Raw genomic sequence first — 19,949 nt, 5'->3', positions numbered from 1 at the left:
TCAAGGTTTGCCCTTTCAGGTAGAAAGAATTTTACATTTAACCATTTCTGATGGAAACTAAACTATACACTCATTTGTCTTCTTAATAATACAAAGTAAGTCTAATTTAATCTTAAGCAGGAACATTCACTATTGTACTGTCTAGCTTTACAAAGAACTGATTCTTTAAAGCTTTTTTAAAGAAGTTTTTTATAGGTCGTCTCTGCCTTTCCCACTTAAGACATAAAAGCCATTGGTTTTCTAAGTTTAAGTTTACCTTTATCACCTCAACAACCACAGCCCACCTTAGCAACCTGCTTCTTAGTCAGCCTCATGCCATGCACTGTACCTCAGGCTTCTAAACCATGGCCCTTATGATAAACTGGAGACTCTGGGTCCTTCCACTCCTCTCATGGAGCATCACTACTCTCACCTGTTGCAATCTAGGAAAATGGAAAAACTCAAAGTGAATTCCTAGGCTACTTATAGGTCTACAAAAAATTCTAGTAAACATATTCCCCACCTGTGCATGTGGATTAGTCAAATATTAATCAAAACACAAGCAGGAAGGCTTGGCTCAGCAAACAGCCTTAATTACCCTCTCAAACAAAACAGCGGTCACTTTCACGGGGGGGGGGGGGGGGGGGGGGGGGCACAGACTGCAAAAAGGCATTTGCGGGGCTGGGATTGTAGCTCAGTGGTAGAGCACTCGCTTCGCATGTGGCGGGCATTGGGTTCGATCCTCAGCACCACATAAAAATAAAATAAAGGTATTGTGTCCATCTACAACTAAAAAAAATTTTTAAAAAAGGTATCTGGAAGTCCACTATCTATTTATTTATTTATTTATTTATTTATTTAATTTTCCACTGTCTTTTTAATAACCACTCTTTCAACCTACTTTTTTCAAAAGTGTCTTAAAATTTTTATCGTTAAGAACACTTACAGGGTCATTTCTCATTTTGGCCAAAGTAACTCACAGCGCTAGTCCTGTAATTTTCAACCATGGTAAATGAAATGGTAGAACCTCCTCTTTGTTTTTCACAGAAATTCTAACAACTGAGCAAAAGGTTTCTCGGGGTGAGAGATTAGGATAGAAAGAAAGATCACTCAAAAAGTGACAAAATCTGCTTAATTCCTGAACATCCCTGCAGTCGTCCTGATAGTGAAAGCATTGATCGACTTAACACTGGTTATTTCTCAACTTTGAAACGTGTCCTAGTCCAACGGACTATAGAGCGCAGCTCCAGTGTGTCATCACTGAACTAGTGGAGGGCTCCTCCGCCGCGTCCCCCACTGAGCCTAAGTCCTGCCACCTGGCAAGCAAGCGCCTCCGCAATCTACCTTTTCTAGCCCGATTCCTACCAACTCCCCTATCTACGCCATCCACTTCAAACTGTAAAAGCCGTTTTTCTGAGGCAGATTCAACCTTGAAATGCCCTTTCTCCACCCCCTCGGCTACCTAACAAAGTTCTACCTTTGTTACCTCAAAATGCCACCTACTTTAGGAACCCTTCCCTGCCTGACGCTCCAAATAGAAACCTTGCGTTCTCTTCAAGTCCAGGAATCAATCGAATATGCCTTCCCCGCAGCACTTAGTACATTTCACCTAGTGTCATCTGCCTCTGAACAACGAACTTCTTGCAGCCACCGTGTACAAGAAAAATTTTAAATTTTTTCTTAGCAACTAGCACAGTGTACACGGGGTTCTGAGTTTACCAGGAAAGTTGTACACTGCGCAATCAAAAGTACTTCAGGGGATAGAACATCATCAAACTTTGCAACTAAAGAAATCTAAATACCTTGACGGGAAATTAAATACTACACCACATTATGCTGTTCTTCAATAAGAAAAAACGTTCTGCTCTTATTCAACTTTAAAAAATACTGCAAACATCACTAATAGCTTAAATGCAGCTTTTCAAGAAAACTGTTTCCACAGAAATGAATACAAAAGATTCCTTCAAAATCTTACTCTTCCGCTTTCGTGCTGTGCACTTTTTCACTATTGGTCAAGAGTGGTGAGAACTTTCCCATCAATTTAGAATTTCTTTATTCACATGCTCGAGAAGGCAATGATTAGCGGTGAACAACCGCATCGCAGTCACCTTCTCAGCCTTGTGTGACTTGACTTAGCCAAAACAAAATTTCCTGGAGTCCTAAGGCAGCCAACCACCCCGGCAGCCCTCAGGTAGATAAAACAGCCATGTCTGGGGCCAGGGGCGAAGAGAGAGAGATGGCTCCGGCGCCCGGGCTATGGCCGCCTGCGGCAGCTCAGCTGAAATGCAGCGGAAACAGCAGCCAGTCACGGGGCTGCGGGAGGCAGGGCAGGAAGGTGGCGCTGCGGCGGAGCGCCTGGAACCCGAGCGCTCATCATGGCGGCGAGGGCAATGGCCGCCGTAGGGAGCGAGCACGCCCCTCCGCGCGCACACGCCGCCGCGCCCGGCCTCCGGTGCCCATCACCGGCACCGCGGCCTCCGCCGCCCGCTCTCCCACCCCCCCTCACGGACTATAGCGGAATTTTCTCTCCAGATACCGCTTTCAAGATGGCGGCTCCCCCTCCCGACAACCCCCTCAGTCGTTCCCTGCAGCAGGCGCCGAGCCGCCGCCATCTTGTCCCCCGTCCCTCCCCCCCCCCTCGCCGATATTTACATAGCGAAAATCGGCCCGGCCGGCCTGCGGCCTTCACCTCACGCCTGCAGCCTTCGCCTCCTCGCCAGGCCTCGCCCCCGTGCGGTGCCCCGGGTCGGCCGCGGCGCCCACCCGAGACCCCTCAGCCGCCTCCCGGACCTCCGGGCAAACCTCCCCCAACCCCCGCCCGCTTACGGAGAGCGTCTCCGCCGCCGCTCGGGGCAGCCGGGCTCCTCCCCGGGCCTAACTGCGGCCTCCTCGGGGCCTGCTCGGCGCCGCGCGCCACGCCGCCCGGCCTAGCGCGGGAGGGCGCCTTGCGGGCCGCCGACCAGGCCGAGACCAGGCCGCCGCGCGCATACTAGGCCCCACGGCCGCGGCGGCGCCTGGGACTCACCGGACGGGCGTGCGGGCGGTCGGCGACGGTGGCGGGTGCTGCAGGCCGGCCTTTCTCTGGAGCACTGGGCCGGGCTCCGGCTGGTGGGGCGGGCGGAGGGAGGGAGGAGGGGCCGAGCTCGGAGCTGACAAAAAGCGGCCCAGCTCCCCGGCACGGGCCCGCCGTCAGCACGTCACGTCACCGCCCGGGAGAGAGACCCAGGAAAATGCGGAAGGGTAGATAGGCCCCCTCCTCCCCCCGGTGGGTCCCCCTGGCGCCCCGGGTCGGCGCCGCTAACGCCCCGCAACCGGGGAGACCAGTGGCCTCGCTGCGCGGGGTCTCCTGCGGCCTGAGTCTCCGTGACAGCGCCCCCCTTCTTTCCACCTCCTCCGCGCTCCCGCCCGCCGCCGCCAAACACGCGCCGCTGCCGCTGCCTTGGCCGTAAAGCCCGCGCGGGGCCGCGGTCCGCCGAACCCGCGGTGAGGCAGGCGGCCCGGGCCGCCCCCCACCTTGTTCGTGGGCCGCGGCCGCCCCCCGGGGGCCTCCCGGGAGACCTACCGCCTCTCCGCGCTGGTCCTGGCCGAGGCGCCAGCTCGAGTTGTTTGCAGGCCCTCAGACCCCCGCCCGCAGTAAATGTGTTTTCTTCATCCCCGCGGCTGGGGAAGAAGATAAATTTAGCAACCCCCGACGTCCCCTGCCTTCCCTTTAAAAAAAAAAAAAAAAAGAAGGAAAGAAAATCTTTGAAATAAAATGAAAATGGACTTGCCAGTCTAAAATGGGTGTGCGGGCAAGGCGAGGGGGGAGAAGGATTACCCTAGAGCAACTACCAAGCTCTTTAATTTTTTAGTAAATAAGCATTCAATCAGAGAGCCAAACTGATTTTATTAGGTGTGAGGGGGTGAGGAATAGGTTACATTTTGAAACGGGTTTCGCACATCGCAATAAGTAGGAATTTTTAATGGTATATTTTATATATACCTGTGTTTCAAGAGTTTGGGAACCTATGAAATGCAATTCTGGTATCATTGTTTCATAAATAATGCATTTTCCACATTCTTCCATATATATCTAGGAAGTAGCAGAATAGGGTAGGGATTTCTTTTTAACTCCTTAAACAAGCCTTTTAAAAGTTGAAGAGATGGACTGGAGATAAAATGTATGTGATTGAACAAAGTATTTGTCAACTTTAAAAAATGTGTCGAGTTTTCCCCAGTTTAAAATTTTTATACTGTTTCTATACTGAACTAGGGACTCAGAGACTATGCTTAAATGTCACCAAGAAAAAGTGTAGTCTATGTTAATCTGGAATCCCTCGTGCTGTACTGCAAACAGCGCTAAATGCTAAAGGCATTTTTATACAATAAAGAATACAAAATTAGAAAGCAAGTAACATGCTGACGTGAAATCTCTTTAAATTCAGAAAAGGCTTGAATTTTAGTGGCCTGTCACAAGGCTTTTTCAAAAACTCCCAGGGTGCAAATTGTCCCTTCTCTCAGATACTTCACAGTCATACAATGCTTTCAAAAAGGAAAAACAAAAGAAGCATAAGAAGAAATCTCTGGGAATGGTCATTTTTTCCTCTCAGGGATTGAGTGAGGTTTTTTTTAGTGATCAAATTTCCTTTCAGATGTGATAAATGATAACATATCTTCCTAACTGTAGGAAATTCCTTCAGGCTGCAATAGTCTGTAGTTACAGAAAGGTAAATAAAACTAAGTAACACTGTTTCAAGTAAAATAAGAAAGCCAGGTGAGGTGCACGTGCCTGTAGTCCCATCTAGGCGGAAAGCTGAGGCAGGAGGATCACTAGAGAGCAGGATTTGGAGGTAGCCTGGGGCAACACAATGAATCCCTGTCAGGTCTCAAAACACTCAGGGCAAGGGGCGTGTTTGGGAATCTAAATCAGCTTGGGGTCAATCAGCACCGCCAAAAGAAATGCACATGCGCACAAGCGCACACGTGTTCAGAGATTAGATCTCATTGTGTTGACCAAGCTGGTCTTGAACTCTTGGGCTCTAGAGATCCTTCCTCATCAACCTCCCCAGTAGCTGGAACCACAGGCTTGTGCCATGCCAGTCTGTGATCACTTTTTATACATAAGGAGAGTATAAATAGGCAAGTGCCCCGGGTTAAATTAAGGGGAAAAAATGTTTTGCTTTGTTTAAAGTGAATGTTTGCCATTGTGGTGTTGCATGCCTGTAATCCCAGTGGCTCAGGAGGCTGAGGCAGGAGGATGGCAAATTCAAAGCCAGGCTCAGCAACTTAGGGGGACCCTATATCAAAATAAAAACTAAGGGCTGGGGATGTGGCTCAGTGGTAAACTGCCCCTTAGTTCAATCCCCAGTACCAAAACAAAAACAAAAACAAAACAAAAAGTGAATGACTGAAGGAGTAGCTCAGTGGCAGAGCACTTGCCTAGCATGTGCAAGGCCCTGGGTTTGATTCCCAGCACCCTACACAAAAAGGGGTGGGGTGGGGAATAATTTGTACTTCAAATCCATTTATGGAAGACAGTAAAGAACATTGTTAAACAGAGTGTTAAAAGAACTGTGATTTAAAAAAAATTACTGGAAGTACACTTAATATTATGATAAAGTGAAAATGCAAAGGCAGTGTGAACAACAGAAATCATTTGGTACTATAATTTATACAGTTTATGAAAGTACAGTTGGACCTTGAGGCCACCTAAGATTACTGAAAGTATTTGGCAATCAAGCACTAACTGATTAAGCTCAGACATTTTACAGTTTACCTGGGTCTAGATACTTTCTATCATGGTTTCAGTATTAGGGACCTACAGAGTCCCGGGGGGTAGGCAATAAATAACAAAGCCTCAGTGCATGCCTTTGGGGTACTTGAATAAGGAGGCTGTATGGCAGAATAACAACATTCTTAAGTGCTTTCATTTTCTCACTTAAATAAACACACAATAAAAGGAAAATTTAGCTAGGGAGATTGAGAGCAGAACGGTTCAAAAGCATATGCTATGAATACAAAATAGCTGGTTTCAAAGCAGTCAAAAGAATTTTGATGGTGTGCTAAAATTTATTTGTTCCTTCAGAGCTGTTAATGTATATCAGATAGTTAAAAGCATCTACTCAAGGTTTTGACAGTGTTTTAATAACTTAACTAAAAATCTCTGACATATTTATAGGTGCTTGAGCCAGAATCAACACAAGACTTTTCAATCATTTTTCCAAAGAAAGATTAGTCAGAAAAGAAGCTGTCGATTTGCAATCCCCATCACTCAGTGATGGGAATCCAAATAAGAAACAATAAGTTATTGGTCTATGAGAAAATACAGACCCTGAATAAAATTATGATAATATATTATTTTATTTTTTGTTTTGTTTTTGTTTTGGCACTGGGGATTGAACCCAGGGCACTTCACCACTGAAGTACATCCCCAGCCCTTTTTTATTTTCTATTTTTATTCAGGGTCTCAAGAAAAAAGTGCTGAGGTAATGCGTTATTTTATATCCCAAAGGTTAAAAAATATTTACTTTCCCCTAGAAAGGCTCTATTTTTATTGATCTCAACATGCCCTATAAAAATTAACTATGTCTGATACCTAAATTATATTTAACATGAGCAAGTTGTATCTTCTGTTGGAATTCAGTTGGCTATAATTAATGCTAAGTAAGAATTTTTAATCTGAGTCTTTAAGCTGTACACCTTCCCCAAGGAATGTAATTTTAAAATAAATAATGACTGACAATTAGGTGATTTTCAAGCAGTATTTTTCATATGACTCATTAACTAAATAAGACATTGTTTAATTCCTGAGTATCACGAACGGCCAAATTCTACCTCAGGGATTATAAATCACAGGACACAGCAAACAGACTAGCTCTGGTAAAGAAATAAACATCAATACTGAGGTCTAGAAATAATGAGCAGCAGCAGGGAACACCCCTGGTGCCCAGATGGGGGCCTCTACAATTTTCCATTGAAGGAACCAGGGCTCCTTGGAGAAATTACATGAGTCCTGGGCTGGAACAAGAAAGTACAAGATGAGCCAGGAACATCTCATACCAGAAAGCAAGGGAAAAAAGAGTCAAAGCTTACTAGGAATGTGTCAAAAGGTCTCAGGAGCCAGTTTAAAGACTCCAGCTGGCTAACATTGAGAAAATTTGAATGTCAAAAGAACAATAATTGCTGTGGATTTAAAGAATGGATATGTTCATGAATTTATGAGACTTCAAAAAATGATCAACTAATGATAGTTGCACAACTTTTTAAATGTACTAGAAACTAGTGGCTTGTATGTATACTTTAAAATGTTATTTTGATGGTATGTGAATTATATTTCAAATTTTTAAAATGATCACCTTTGGGGAGTGCTAGGAAACCCACTCATTACTTTGAAAACTGGTAACGGAAAAGATGAAGCACTTAATCCTATAAGAACTATTCGTCACACTAACCACATCATTCACAAAGGAAAACTTTCTTGTAATAGTATTCTGATACTTGAAGAAGGCCTGATAGAATTAGAAAATCACCATTTTGCAACCACTAAATGAATTAATAATAGATCTTGGCAACAATAATCAATGGCTGCTAAGCCAAAAGGCATTCAGATATATCCTCATGACAGAAATACACAATGCCACTAGCCAAGAATGAAACAAACCAGAGCTAGATCAACCCTCTCGCTCTACCAATTTACAGGAAATATAGGGGACAGATAAATATATTAATGAAATCCATAGGGATGTGATTCACAAAATCCAGTTGGGAAATTATAGGGCAAATGACCTACTTTCTTTCACAAAGAAATTATAAGAAAAAAACTGATGGGAAAACCAATAGATTAGAAAAACCTTAAAAGATATGTCAATTAATTGCAATGTAGAAACTTCATTTCAATTTTAATTCAAACAGGCAATTTTAAAAATTGATGAGACAATCTCAGGGATGTGAGATTGTCACATGTGGATGTGGATTGTTGTCAACACTGACTGTATATAGGTTGATATAAACAAATTATTAATTCATTAGGTGTAGTAATGATGTTTTGATTATATCTAAAAATAAGTCCTTATCTTAAAGATATAAGAACAAAATATTTGTGGATAAAATGATACAATATCCAAAATGGCCCTCAAAATAACATGATGTAGGGCTGGGGATATAGTTCAATTGGTGGAGTGTTTGCCTCGCATGCACAAGGCCCTGGGTTCAATCCCCAGCACCTTAATAATAATAATAATAAATAACAACATGAGGTGGAAGAGAACGGAACAGGGGAAGAGAGTAAAGTAGGTAGGGCATATAAATGAAATAAGATGAGCCATAAACAGACATTGTTGAGACTAGATGATAGGCATATGAAGATTTGTTATATTATTTTCCTTCTGTATATATCTGAAATTTTCCACAGTAAATTTAAATATATATGTTACACACACACACACACACACACACAGAGAGAGAGAGAGAGAGAGAGAGAGACGGAGGGAGAGATTACCTTCAAATTTCAAAGAATCTTTGAAGTAGACAGAGCATTGAAGATATTGGTGCTTCTTTTCTCACTTTTCTGTGGATCATACAATACTACTTATTTTCAAAAATTTAGCATAGTCAAGCAATAAATAAATAAAACTAGACCATATTTTTTTTTCTAATTTTGAGACAGGATCCTGCTAAATTACCCAGACTTGTCTCAAATTTGCAATCCTCCTGCCTCAGCCTCCAGAGTCATTGGGATTACGGGCATACATCACCACGCCCAGCTAAAACTAGACCCCTTACAATTAAGAGAGCAGCCATGTTTTCCAAATTTGCAAGGGAACAACACCTTGCTAAAGATAAAGGTTCTCAGGCCCCAACTCCTAGAAATTCTGATCTGGTAAGTATGATGGTTAATTTTAATGTGTCAACTTGATTGAGCTAAACGATGAGCAGATAAAACATATTTTGGAGGTGTGTCTGTTGTGTGTGAGGACATTTCTGGAAGAGATTAGCATTTGAATTAGTAACTGAATAAAGAAGACTCACCTTCACCAATGTGGGTGGGCATCATGCAACCTGTTGAGGCAGAAATAGAACCAAAATATAGAGGAAGGGCAAATCATTTCTCTTCTTCTTGAGCTAGGACATCTATCTTCTCCTGTGCTCACACATCAGAGTTCATAATTCTCAAGCATATGAACCCAGACTGAATTAAACCACCGGTTTTTCTTGTCCTCCCACTTATAGATGGCAGATCATGGGACTTCATGGCCTCTCTGAGCACTGTTTTTCTATCAAGAAAATTCCCCTAATAAATCTCCTCTTATATAGCTTTGAGAGAGAGAGAGAATTTTTTAAATATTTATTTATTTTTATTTTTTAGTTCTCGGCGGACACAACATCTTTGTTGGTATGTGGTGCTGAGGATCGAACCCGGGCCGCACGCATGCCAGGCGAGCGCGCTACCGCTTGAGCCACATCCCCAGCCCTCTTATATAGCTTTTGCAAATAGTATTGGCTGTTTCTCTGGAAAATCCTAATACAGTGGAATGGGATAGGGCCAAGGAATATGTAATCTAATCGGAAGCTCAGGTGATACTCAGACAAGTGGTCCATATACCAATGACACTTCAAGAAATATTAATACATCCTAGGGGCTTTGGGTATAGTTCAGTAGTAGAGTGCTTGCCTAGCATGCAGGAGACCCTGTGTTCAATCCCAACCACAAAAAAAAAAAAAGAAAATATTAATGCAACCTTTTAAAAAATATTAAAACATCCTTATAAATGCTTCTTTGCCCATATCTATAAGAATTTCTCTTGTAAGTATAAAAAAGTAAAATTAGCTAGGTGTAGTGACATACACATATAATCCAGTGACTCAAGGGGCTGAAGCAAGGAGATCACAAATTCAAGGCCAGCCTCAGCAAATTAGTGAGGCCCTCAGCAATTTAGCAAGATCCTGTCTCAAAATAAATAATTAAAAGGTCTGGAAATATGGCTCAGTGATTAAGTACACCTGGGTTCAATCCCCGATACCAAAAAAAAAAAAAAAAAGTAAAATTGCTATTTATGGCACATTTTCAATATTACTCTCCAAAAGTACTATACTAATATATGTTCCCTCTAGCAGAATAAGAGAATTCCCAATTCCCCATTCCTTGGTCAACTCTTAACAGGCTCATACTTTAATTTTTGCTAATCTGATAAGTGAGAAATGGTGAAATCATTTTTCTTTACATTTCCTTGGTAACAAAGTTCATGGTATCTTTGAATCCTTGCTAGGAAAATCCTTTCCTCTTCAGAGAATTGCCTTGGAATACCTTTGTCTGTTTTTCTATCAAGTTGTCTTTTTTTATTCATTTGTAAGAACTACTTTATATATTCTGAATATTAATCCTTGGCTTGTTACAAATATCACAAATATCATTTCCTGGTTTGCTGCTTGTCTTTTAACTGATTTTGGCTAGAATAGTTTTTCAACTTGCACATCACCAAGTTAATTAAAATAACCTAGGGAACTTTTAAAAAATACCATTGTCTGGGTCCTACTTCCAGAGATTCTAATTTTCTCTGGGTGAAATCTTAGCATTGATATTTTTTTCAAAAGTTCTCCAAGTTATATATTTTTTAAAAAATATTTATTTAGTTGTAGATGAACGCACAGTATCTTTATTTATTTTTATGTGGTGCTGGGGATTGAACCTAGTACCTCACATATGTGAGGCAAGCACTTTTATCACTGAGCTACAGCCTCAGCCCCAAGTTATATTAATGTATGTCAAGCTTCAGAACCATGAATTTGGTGTATTACCACTAGAATAGGCTAAAGAAAGTAGAGTACATCATCACAAGTAGTAAGAATATTTTTTGGTGAAGTTGTTTTATTTTATATACATAGAACTATAACAGGTCATAGTGTAAATTTTCTTTTTTACTACGGGTAGGGGTCAAACTTTTTAAAAGTCTTTGGTACAAAAAGGTCAGTCATAGCTGTGCCCACATGCCTTACAGGCCTCCGGGAGGGTTAAAGATCATCTCCACAGTCAGGCATAGTGACACATGTCTGTAATCCCAGCGACTTGGGAGGCTGAGGTAAAAGGATCAAAAATTCAAAATTGCCTCAGCAATTTAGTGAGGCCCTGTCTCAAAATAAAAATAAAAGACTGGGGATATAGCTCAATGCTAAAGTGCCTCTGGGTTTAATTGAAAGAAAGAAAGATAAAAAGAAAGGAAGAAAGAAGGAAAGAAAAATGTCTCCAACATCTTCATTAGATTTATTTCTATGTACCTCATAGGTTTGTTGTAAATGAGAGATTTTGTTCTACAATAGTTTCTAACTGGTACTGCTAATGTATAGGAACAACGAAGATCCATAATCCCTTATCCAAAACCCTTAGGCCAGATGTGTTTCCAAGATCAGATTTTTCAAATTTTATAAAACATTAAACTTAAAAAAATAAAAATTGAAAAAAATTAATATTTAAAAAATTTTAAAATACAGTGCATTTGCTGCATATTGTGTAATACTGTCAGATTCTGGGGCAGCACCCAAGAATCAAAATACATCAATATTTCTATAATGAATATTATAAGCATTTTATTAAGCAGAATCAATTAAGACTGTAGATAGACTAAGAGTCTTACTGCCAAAGGAATATTGGCACAAAAATAAATTTTGGTTTCCAGAGGTTTTTTAATTTTAGAATTGTAATTAAGTGCTTGGAAATGGAAGGAGACCCTCAGGGTTATACAAAATTACATACAAGAGGAAGTGAGGGGAAAGGGAAAAATAATACAAGGGGGAGAAATGAATTACAGTAGAGGGGGTAGAGAGAGAAGAGGGGAGGGGAGGGGAGGGGAGGGGGGATAGTAGAGGATAGGAAAGGCAGCAGAATACAACAGACATGAGTATGTCAATATGTAAATCAATGGAAGTGTAACTGATGTGACTCTGCAATCTGTATACGGGGTAAAAATGGGAGTTCATAACCCACTTGAATCAAAGTGTGAAATATGATATATCAAGAACTATGTAATGTTTTGAACAACCAATAAAAAAAAAGAAAATACATTTCATTTTCCATGTGATTCCATGAATAAAATATCATTTAATAAGAACATATATGAAAAAAAAAAAGAATTGTAATTAAGAAATTGTGGGCTGGGGTTGTGGCTCAGTGGTAGAGCGTTCACCTAGCATGTGCGAGGCCCTGGGTTCGATCCTCAGCACCACATAAAATTAAATAAATAAAATAAAGGTATTGTGTCTAACCAAAAAATAAATATTAAAAAAAGAAATTGTGAGCCTGCAAATTGATGCTGTATTCTGTAGCCTTGCTGTTTTTTCTTATTAGTTGCAAAGTTTGAACATTCCCTCCAATTTTATGAAAATAACCATATTCCCTAAAAGTAATAGCAATTTTAACTTTTCATTAGCTATTTCACTGTGACTTTTCTAATGTATTTCTATAAAGTGGTTCATAATATTCTTTAGCAGGTTTGGAACCTTTACTGTTTCTTTCTGTGTCCCTATTTTCATTCCTATTATTGCCTATTATGCCTCCTATTTTCTCAACTAATCTTCCAAGTAGCTCATTTTTATTCTTTTAAACTAATTTTTAATTTTTGTTGGTCTTTTTTTTAACATTATACATTCATATTTACTATTTTCTCCCTTCAATTTTCTTTGGGTTTATTAATGTTGCTTATGGAAGATCGGTAATTATCCCCCAATATCTTTCTCTCTTTCCTTCATTATAACGGAATTTTAATTGGACACAGAGCTTCACAGCTAATATTCACATTTCCTGGTCCCCTTTGCCACTAGCTGTCACTGTATGACCAAGTTAGTTCTCACTCCCATAATGGGGAAGAGGTGTTGCATGCCTCTTCAGGGTCTTGTATTTTAAAAATTATGCATGCACTCCCAAGGTCTTTCCCACTGTTTGATTGCAAAGTGATGAAAACATGATAGTGCTGCTTGGGACATGCAAATGAAAGGCTTATGTTGAGTTTTGCACAGATGCCTGCCAACTCTGGACCTTCCACCAACCACAGGATTATTTCATGAGAAGGAAATACAGTTATGTCTTATTTAAGTTTCTAGATTTTGGGGTCCCATTGATAAAAGTACTGAATCTATACCCTTTTATCTTTCTTTTCTAAACACTTACATCATTAGTTATAAATACCTTTTCTCCTCAAATAAATGCATTTTATTTTATAAATGCACTTTAATTTTTTTCTAAATACCACTTTAGCTGTATCACACAAGCACTGGTAAATTCTGCTTTGCTACTATTCCATTTTAAATACTTTTTAAATTTTCATTTCAATTTCTTTTTTAACCCAGTCATTATTTTTAAAATATCTTAAATATCCCTGCAAAGGCAGATGTGATGTTGTGTGCCTGTAGTCCCAGCTACTCAGGAGGTTTAGGCAAGAAGATCGCTTGAGCCCAGAAGTTTGAGGTCAGCCTGAGCAACAGAGTGAGACCCTGTCTCAAAAAAAAAAAAAAAAAAGCCCCTACTACTGAAGCAGGAAAAGGTTGTGTTTTCATATTATTTATATCAAAATTTGATTTTTTGAAACCAGAGAATGTGCTTGATATCAGTGCTGCTCAAACGATCTGCAGTGAAAACCAAGCTTTTTATTTTTTTCTTAATCTATGAACTTTATTGATATTTTCCATTTCTTTTTGCAATCAGCTCTTCTTGGTCCTGACATTTTAATCAAATTTAATTAAACTTGTTTCTAAGGATTATTTTCAGATTCTCAAGCTGCATCTGAGAGGGTGAACTTCTTGTAAAAAGGAATAACAAGGGCTGGGGATGTGGCTCAAGCGGTAGCGTGCTCGCCTGGCAAGCGTGCGGCCCGGGTTCGATCCTCAGCACCACATACCAACAAAGATGTTGTGTCCGCCGAGAACTAAAAAATAAATATTAAAAGTTCTCTCTCTCTCTCTCTCTCTCTCTCTCTCTCTCTCTCCCCTCTCTCACCCTCTCTCTAAAAAAAAAAAAAAGGAATAACAAAGAAACATCATAGTGCATTTTTCTACCCACCTATGTGCTGCCTATAAAACCATATCTCATAGTTAAAGTAAAAACTCAGTAAAAATAGTCAACATTATTATAGTGTTTAACATTATAATAATATTACAGCAGCCTGCCATTATCAGCAGGGGATACTTTTCCAAGATTGTCCAGTAAATCTCTGAAGCCATAGATAATTCCAAATCATATATTACATATATGTATATATATATATATATATATATATATATATATATATATATTGTTTTTTCCTGTACTTATTGCACACCATGGCCATAACTTTTACAGTTTGAGGTACAACAGCAAAATTAAGACTAGCTTTAAAAAATTTTTTCCAATCTACTGTACACTGGTATTTCTTTCTGTACACAAAACATAATTAAAATAAATTATTAGAAAAACAAAATTTTAAAATGACATACAAAATATGAAGCTAATTTTTTTACTAACAAAGACAGCAGACATAAAATTATTCATTCAAATGTTATAAAGTTTTCTAAACACATTCTCTCAATTTCTATATTTATCTTTGTCACAAACAAGTAACAAAGAGTTCATTGACTGGTATCACTCCACAAATCATATTTGTAATAACATAGGCTTACATAATATGTATAACATAAAATATTATACATAACTTACATAATGACCCTTCAGTTAACAACTTTTGCCAAAGTACCTCTTGAAAATTATACCACCTTTTGAACAAAGGTTCCTTTTTTATCCCATAATGACCCCCCCAAAAAAAGAAATTAATATCCTAAAAGAACTTGTAATTCAACATTACACTTTAAGGCAAAAATATACTCACCAATAACAGGATATACGAATTCCTAGTCAGAGAATATCATATGGAACACATTTGGATTGTGCCCTGTGCTTGAATGAACCACAAATGTTTTCTGCTTATTTATTTCTTTTAGCACACAGACATCAAGCAAAAGAAATAAACACCCCAAATTGAGAACAAAACAGGAAGAAGCAGCTGGCAGAACTGTGGAAAGTTTTGTAATTCTCGCAAAGGTGAGGCAAGCCAAGGACACAGCAGGAGTCTGACTGAGTAAAATTAAAGTTTCAGTGTAGTCTGAATTGTGCATACAAGATTTCTAGGTGCCTGGCAACAGAGCCCACACTTTGGGTGATATCATCATAGTAAGGGAAAATTCACATGAAAATGAAGTTAGTAATAAAGAGAGTCAGAGTGTTACAAGATCTGATCTGGTGAGGAGTTTGGGTTTTTTTACTGTAAAGAATGACTTGGTGGGTAGAAAAAATGGACTGTGAATCAAAGGGTTAAACCGAGCCTGTGCTCTGGAGCAGAGCTTCTCAAACTTTGATGTGCATACAAATCTCCTGGGGATGCTGTGCAAATGCTTATTCCGATTCAGTGGGTTCAGGACAAGGACTGAGAGTCTCTCACGTGATACTGTTGGACGCTGCTCGTCTGAGCAGAGGGGGTTCTGGGATTCTGCAGAGCTTTGCTTCTCCAGCCAGCTTTGCAGAGTCTGAGTCACTGGTAAGTCACACACTGCATATCCTTGCCAGCACTGCTGCTAGGGAGACAACAGGGGCTGGGAAATGGCAGAAACCCGTTCCCTCAGGTGGCCTGTAGGAAGGGGCTGGGCTTTTGGAGGCCAATGGCTAAGATTCCTTCCCTGTGCCTGATATGGCCCAGGAAGGTTGGGAGCAGCACAAGGAGTCAACTTCTTTTAGGATTACAACTTTTGCCCAAGGTCAGCCCCCAGGAGTTCCAACATTCAGAGGTGGGGGAGAGAAAATTCTGAGATATCCAGAGAGCAGAGAATGCAGAGAACGAAGCACCAGTGCACAGATAACAGTACTTGCTGTTCCAGCCAAGGGAGACAACAGTGACATATTTTAAAGAAAGACTTTCCCAAGCTTGAGAAAGATCTTTATCTGCAGACTGAAAGAACTTTCCACATTTCACGGAGAATTAACTCCCTACACCTAGACACGTTCAGCAACAAGTTTTTACTACAAAAGGAAAAACTCCTACAATGATTAAGAGGAGAAAATCATCCTTTCCTAAGCGCTGGCTTTGGATTTGGCACACTGCTGGGTGCTTCCTGGGAATTCTCATTCAATCCCCCCAGCAGCCCAACAAAGAGGCAGTGCTGGCCTTGAAGTCAACTGGATTCAGGAAGTGACTGGGTTTAGGAATCCACGTTGCCAATATTGTGGGGATCCCTTTGCTCCCTAGCTGCTCAGCCTTTCCCCCCACCCCCGCCCAGTGTGATGCCCAAGTCTCTCCAAATGCAGACAAGCTTCCTGGAAAACAGCACGGGCAGCTCAAAACCCATGTTCTCCTAACCCCAGGAGCCTAGGAAAGGAGGGAATATGTCTCCCTCCTGGTTCCCTATAGGTCTTCAGTTGTCTTCATACTATGTGCTCACACTTGTTGGCCACCGGGCTATGATTGGAAATGCCTCCAGAATTAAAAGGTTGGAGTGAGAAACAAACAAAAGGGAGAAAGGATGGTTTGGGCAACAAACGCAAAGGGTGCATGACAGAGAGGGCCCATGAGTTGCCCCCACATTACACATGATGACAGTAAAGATTAGAAGTCAAGTAGTTTGCCCAAGGTCACATATGCAGTAGGTGGGGGAGCCAGGGTACAAACTCCACAGCCCTTAACTGATCCTCTGTAAACGAACAGAGCCAGTTTGCTTTCAGAATTCTCTGCAACATTAGCTTTTTTTTTTTTAAGAGATCCACATGAAAGTTTATTTGTCAAAGCTAACTGATAAAGACCATCTCTCTATAGAGAGGAGAGAGAGGCTGCAACATTAGCTTTAAGAAGAAAATTAGCAACAGCTAGGCTCAGGGCACACACCTGTAATCCCAACAACTCAGGAGGCTAAGGCAGGAGGATTGCAAGTTTCAGGCCAGTCTCAGCAACTTAGTGAAACCCTAAGTAACTTAGCAAGATCCCGTCTCAAAATAAAAGTGGTGGGGCTAGAGATGTAGCTCAGTGGTAAAGTACCCCTGGGGTTCAATCCCCAATACCAAAAAAGAAAATGGAGCAACAGCTGGACTTGATGGAGAAAAAGATTATAACTGAAGGGGCTGGGGTTGTAGCTCAGTGGTAGAGAGCTTGCCTTGCACATGTGAGGCACTGGGTTAAATCCTCAGCACCACAAAAACATAAATACATAAAACAAAAATACTGTGTCCATTTACAACTAAAAAAATATTTTAAATAAAAAAGATTGTAACTCAAGATTAATACACTCTGACAAATTGTCTTTCACTGTTTCACAGTAGCTAACCAGTATTAAACATAGGTACAACAGGCACTGTTCTAAGTGATTTATACATACATTGTCATTCATTTACAAAATAAAAAAGAATTTCTATTGTCCTTATTTTATAGATGAGAAAATTGAAGTCCAGAAAGGTTTAACAACTTATCTAAGAGCCAGGATAGAGCCTAGGCAGCTTGATCTCCTGAGCTTGTGCTGTGAATGGTTCTGATTCCAGAAGATGGGTAATCTTTTCATGTACTTGAGTCTTTTTAAATTTCTTTCAACATTGTTTATATATATATAGGGTTGTAGGTGGACATAATACCTTTATTTTACTGTTATGTGGTGCTGAGGATCAAACCCAGAGCCTCACGGATGTCAGAGCCTCACAGATGTCAGGCAAGTACTCTACCACCGAGCCGCTACAGCCCCAGCCCTGTTTGGGGGATTTTAACCATTCTTTCTTCAAATATTTTTTCTTCTCCTTTCTCTAATTCTCTCTTTCTGGTATTGCAATTATATATAATGGGATCCCACATTTCTGTGAAGCTGTTAACTTTTTCATCATACTTTTTTTCACTCTGTTCTTAAGATTGCATAATCTCTATTGACATTCAGGTTCACTGATTCTTTCTTCTGCCAGCTCAGAATATCAGCTTGCAATACCAAAGATCAAACCCAGGGTCTCTTGCATGCTAGACAAGCATGCCACCACTGTACTAAGTTCCCAGTTGCTTTTTTTTTTCTTGAGGGGGAGGATTTAACCTAGGGGCATAACTAAGCTACATCCCTAGCCCTTTTTATTTTTATTTTGAGACAGGGCCTCACTAAATTGCTAATACTGGTTTCAAACTTGCAATTATCCTGCCTCAGCCTCCTGAGTTGCTGGAATTACAGGTATGTGCCACCACACCTTACTGTAACTTTTTGTTGAAAACTGAACATTTGGGGCTGAGATTGTGGCTCAGTGGTAGAGTGCTTGCCTAGCATGCACGAGGCACTGGGTTCAATCCTCAGCACTAAATAAATGTAAAAATAAAGATATTGTATCCACCTAAAACTAAAAAATAAATATTAAAAAAAAAGAAAACTGGAAATTTTAGAGACTAGATTGTAGTAAATCTAGAGATTGACTCCCCCACACACACCTCTAGGATTTATTTGCTTATCATTTGTTTAATAACTGAACTGGACTAAGTAAAGTCTGGGTTCCCACAAAACGCGGAGCCTCTGATGTCTTCCTCAGAGGACACAACCTTGGACACATATATCATCTCCATGACTTTCAGGGTCTTGATAGTGGTTATAGCTGGGCTCTCTTTGACTATTTTGCTGTTAAGCTTCTATCTGGTTTACCTCTAATGGTGTCATATCCAGCCATTAGCATCTACTAAATCTAGCTGATTGTTCTATATTTTTTAAAATATTTTTTTAGTTGCAGATGGACACAATACCTTTATTTATTTATTTTTACGTGGTGCTGAGGATTGAACTCAGGGCCTCACATGTGCTAGGCAAGCACTCTACCACTGAGCTACAACCCCAGCTCCTGCTCTATGTTGTTGATGTTGCCACAGAACATAAATTACTTCACAGTATAATTCAATTAAAATCAGGCCCCTTTAATTCAATTAAAGAAAGTTGCCTATCTTTGAAACTTGTTCATTGCAGCTGGAGTGTCACTGAAGAGCTAGGAAATACATCTACATATGCTAACTTATTAAATATACATATCTATGTTCCCATATCTATCTCCCAACTAGAGGATGGTGTTTATGTGTACTTGTTTTTGTCCGTAGTCTTTTTTAAAAACTTTTTTTAGTCGTAGATGGAAACAATATCTTTATTTTATTTATTTATTCATTTTTTTAATGTGGTGCTGAGAATTGAACCCATGCCTTGCACATGCTATGTGAGCGCTCTATCACTAAGCCACAACCCCAATCCTTGTCTGTAGTCTTATACTATCTAGGAAGAACACTTTTTTCAAAGTTATTTAATCCACAACTCTTCTCCCACCCTCTTCAGTAGTTATATCATACATTTTAATAAATTTAATTAAAAGTAATAATTCTATTATTTAATTTACAAATGAAAGTTGCATATGTTACATACAACATGTTGTTTTGAAATATGCATACATTAAGCCAGGCACAGTGGCATACACTTGTAATCCCAGATACTCGGGAGGCTGAAACAGGAAGATCACAAGTTCAGGGCCAGCCTCAGCCATTTAGTGAGGTCCAAAGCAGTTTAGTGAGAACCTGTCTCAAAATAAAAGTAGCTAGGGGGCTGGGGCTGGGGCTCAGCAATAGTGCACTTGCCTGGCTTCTGTGAAGCATTGGGTTTGATTCTTAGCACCACATATAAATACATAAATAAAATAAAGGTATATCAACAACTAAAAAACATATTTAAAAATAAATAAATAAAAAAAGGACTAGGTATGTGGTTCAGTGGTTAAGTGCCCCTGGATTCAATCCCCAGTACAGAAGAAGAAGAAGAAGAAGAAGAAGAAGAAGAAGAAGAAGAAGAAGAAGAAGAAACAAAATGTATACATTAAAGAGAGAAACAAATAAGAAAAACAAAAAGCCAAGCAAGCAACACATGCCTGTAATCTTAGAGGCTGGGAGGCTGAGACAGGAGGATCACAAGTTCAAAGCCAGCCTCAGCAATGGTAAGGCACTAAG

The 19,949-nt window shown here is 40.2% G+C and overlaps 1 protein-coding gene across 4 annotated transcripts in view; it reads right to left on the bottom strand.

The window, feature by feature from the left end:
• Window positions 1–3,606, bottom strand: part of ZFX (zinc finger protein X-linked) — a 54,253-nt gene extending 50,647 nt beyond the window's left edge. For 3 of the 4 annotated variants that reach the window (XM_081276736.1, XM_081276735.1, XM_081276739.1), the window contains exon 1: window positions 3,005–3,535. The gene's annotated coding sequence lies outside the window, so the exon portion shown is untranslated. The other variant, XM_081276737.1, reaches the window with a different exon arrangement.
• Window positions 3,607–19,949: the final 16,343 nt, after the last annotated feature.

Source organism: Spermophilus citellus (genome assembly GCF_964194105.1).
Source record: "Spermophilus citellus genome assembly, chromosome: X".
Taxonomy (NCBI): Eukaryota; Metazoa; Chordata; class Mammalia; order Rodentia; family Sciuridae; genus Spermophilus; species Spermophilus citellus.
The sequence above is the reverse complement of the archived record's forward strand: the minus strand, read 5'-3'. Positions and strand labels throughout refer to the sequence as shown.